Below are 3,476 nucleotides of genomic sequence, written 5' to 3'. Positions count from 1 at the left end.
GGGGCCCACGAGGGTGGAGGGCGCGCCCAGGGGGGTAGGCGCGCCCCCTGCCTCGTGGCCTCCTCGATTGTTTCTTGATGCCCACTCCAAGTCTCCTGGATCATGTTTGTTGAGAAAATCACATTCCTGAAGGTTTCATTCCGTTTGGACTTCGTTTGATATTCCTTTTCTGCGAAACACTGAAATAGGCAAAAAACAACAATTTGGGCTAGGCCTCCGGTTAATAGGTCAGTCCCAAAAATAATATAAAAGTGTAAAATAAAGCCCATTAACATCCAAAACAGATAATATAATAGCATGGAACAATCAAAAAATATAGATGCGTTGGAGACGTATCAAGCATCCCCAAGCTTAATTCCTGCTCGTCCTCGAGTTGGTAAATGATAAAAATAGAATTTTTGATGTGGAATGCTTCCTAACATATTTCTCAATGTAATTTTTCTTTATTGTGGCATGAATGTTCAGATCCGAAAGATTCAAGATAAAATTTTAATATTGACATAAAAATAATAATACTTCAAGCATACTAGCTAAGCAATCATGTCTTCTCAAAATAACATGGCCAAAGAAAGTTCATCCCTACAAAATCATATAGTTTGGTCATGCTCCATTTTCGTCACACAAGAATGCTCTCATCATGCACAACCCCGATGACAAGCCAAGCAATTGTTTCACACTTCAGTAATCTCAAACTTTTTTCAACTTTCACGCAATACATGAACGTGAGCCATGGATATAGCACTATGGGTGGAATAGAATATAATGAAGGGTGTTATGTGGAGAAGACAAAAAAGGAGAAAGTCTCACATCGACACGGCTAATCAATGGACTAGGAAGATGCCCATCAATCGATGTCAATGCAAGGAGTAGGAATTGCCATGCAACGGATGCACTAGAGCTATAAATGTATGAAAGCTCAACAAAAGAAACTAAGTGGGTGTGCATCCAACTTGCTTGCTCACGAAGACCTAGGGCACTTGAGGAGGCCCATTGTTGGAATATACAAGCCAAGTTCTATAATGAAAAGTCCCCACTAGTATATGAAAATGACAAAACAAGAGACTCTCTATCATAAAGATCATGGTGCTACTTTGAAGCACAGGTGTGGAAAAAGGATAGTAGCATTGCCCCTTTTTATTCTCTTTTTTTGGGCCTTCTTTTTTTGGCCTTTCTCTTATTTTTTTGGGGGGGGGGACAATGATCTATTAATGATGATCATCACACTTCTATTTATTTACAACTCAATGATTACAACTCGATACTAGAACAAGATATGACTCTATATGAATGCCTCCGGCGGTGTACCGGGATGTGCAATGACTCATGAGTGACATGTATGAAAAAAATTATGAACGGTGGCTTTGCCAAAAATACGATGTCAACCACATGATCATGCAAGGCAATATGACAATGATGATGTGTGTCATAATAAACGGAACAGTGGAAAGTTGCATGGCAATATATCTCGGAATGGCTATGGAAATGCCATAATGGGTAGGTATGGTGGCTGTTTTGAGGAAGATATAAGGAGGTTTATGTGTGATAGAGCGTATCGTATCACGGGATTGGATGCACCGGCGAAGTTTGCACCAACTCTCAAGGTGAGAAAGGGCAATGCACGGTACCGAAGAGGCTAGCAATGATGGAAGGGTGAGAGTGTGTATAATCCATGGACTCAACATTAGTCATAAAGAACTCACATACTTATTGCAAGAATCTACAAGTCATCAAAAACCAAGTATTACGCGCATGCTCCTAGGGGGGTAGATTGGTAGGAGAAGACCATTGCTCGTCCCCGAACGCCACTCATAAGGAAGACAATCAAATAACACCTCATGTTTCAAATTTGTTACACAACATTTACCATACATGCATGCTATGGGACTTGCAAACTTCAACACAAGTATTTATCAAATTCACAACTACTCAACTAGCACAACTTTGATATCACTATCTCCATATCTCAAAACAATCATCAAGTATCAAACTTCTCTTAGTATTCAATGCACTTATATGAAAGTTTTTATTATGCCTAAAAGAAAATTGCCATGTTGTTCTAAAGGACTCTCAAAATAATATAAGTGAAGCATGAGAGATCAATTATTTCTATAAAATAAAACCACCGCCGTGCTGTAAAAGATATAAGTGAAGCACTAGAGCAAAAACTATATAGCTCAAAAGACATAAGTGAAGCACATAGAGTATTCTAATAAATTCCAATTCATGTGTGTCTATCTCAAAAGGTGTGTACAGCAAGGATGATTGTGGTAAACTAAAAAGCAAAGACTCAAATCATACAAGACTCTCCAAGCAAAACACATATCATGCGGCGAATAAAAATATAGCTCCAAGTAAAGTTACCGATGAACGAAGACGAAAGAGGGGATGCCTTCTGGGGCATCCCCAAGCTTAGGATTTTTGGTGTCCTTTTACTTTACCTTGGGGTGCCATGGGCATCCCCAAGATTTGGCTCTTGCCACTCCTTGTTCCATAATCCATCAAATCTTTACCCAAAACTTGAAAACTTCACAACACAAAACTTAAAAGAAAATCTTCGTGAGCTCCGTTAGTAAAAGAAAACAAACCACCACTTCAAGGTACTGTAATGAACTCATTATTTATTTATATTGGTGTTAAACCTACTGTATTCCGACTTCTCTATGGTTTATAAACTCTTTTACTAGCCATAGATTCATCAAAATAAGCAAACAACACACGAAAAACAGAATCTTTAAAAAACAGAACAGTCTGTAGTAATATGTAGGTTTCGAATACTTATGGAACCCCAAAAATTGTAAAATAAATTTCTGGACGTGAGTAATTTATCTATTAATCATCTGCAAAAATAATTAACTAAATAGCACTCTCCAGTAAAAAATGGCAGCAATTCTCGTGAGCGGTAAAGTTTCTGTTTTTTTACAGCAAGATCAAAAGGACTTTCCCCAAGTCTTCCCAACGGTTCTACTTGGCACAAACACTAATTAAACACAAAAAACACAACCAAAACAGAGGCTAGATAAATTATTTATTACTAAAAAGTAACAAAAAGCAAGGAATAAAAATAAAATTGGGTTGCCTCCCAACAAGCGCTATCGTTTAACGCCCCTAGCTAGGCATAAAAGTAAGGATAGATCTAGGTATTGCCATCTTTGGTAGGGAATCCATAAGTGGCTCTCATAATAGATTCATATGGTAATTTTATTTTATTTCTAGGGAAGTGTTCCATGCCTTTCCTTAACGGAAATTGGAATCTAATATTCCCTTCCTTCAAATCAATAATTGCACCAATCGTTCTAAGGAAAGGTCTACCAAGAATAATAGGACATGAAGGATTGCAATCTATGTCAAGAACTATGAAATCTACGGGCAGATAGTTCCTATTTGCAACAATAATAACATCATTAATTCTTCCCATAGGTTTCTTAATAATGGAATCTGCAAGGTGCAAGTTTAAAGAACAATCATCAAATTCACGG

Source organism: Triticum dicoccoides, chromosome 5A, assembly GCF_002162155.2.
Source record: "Triticum dicoccoides isolate Atlit2015 ecotype Zavitan chromosome 5A, WEW_v2.0, whole genome shotgun sequence".
Classification (NCBI taxonomy): domain Eukaryota; kingdom Viridiplantae; phylum Streptophyta; class Magnoliopsida; order Poales; family Poaceae; genus Triticum; species Triticum dicoccoides.
The sequence above is the reverse complement of the archived record's forward strand: the minus strand, read 5'-3'. Positions refer to the sequence as shown.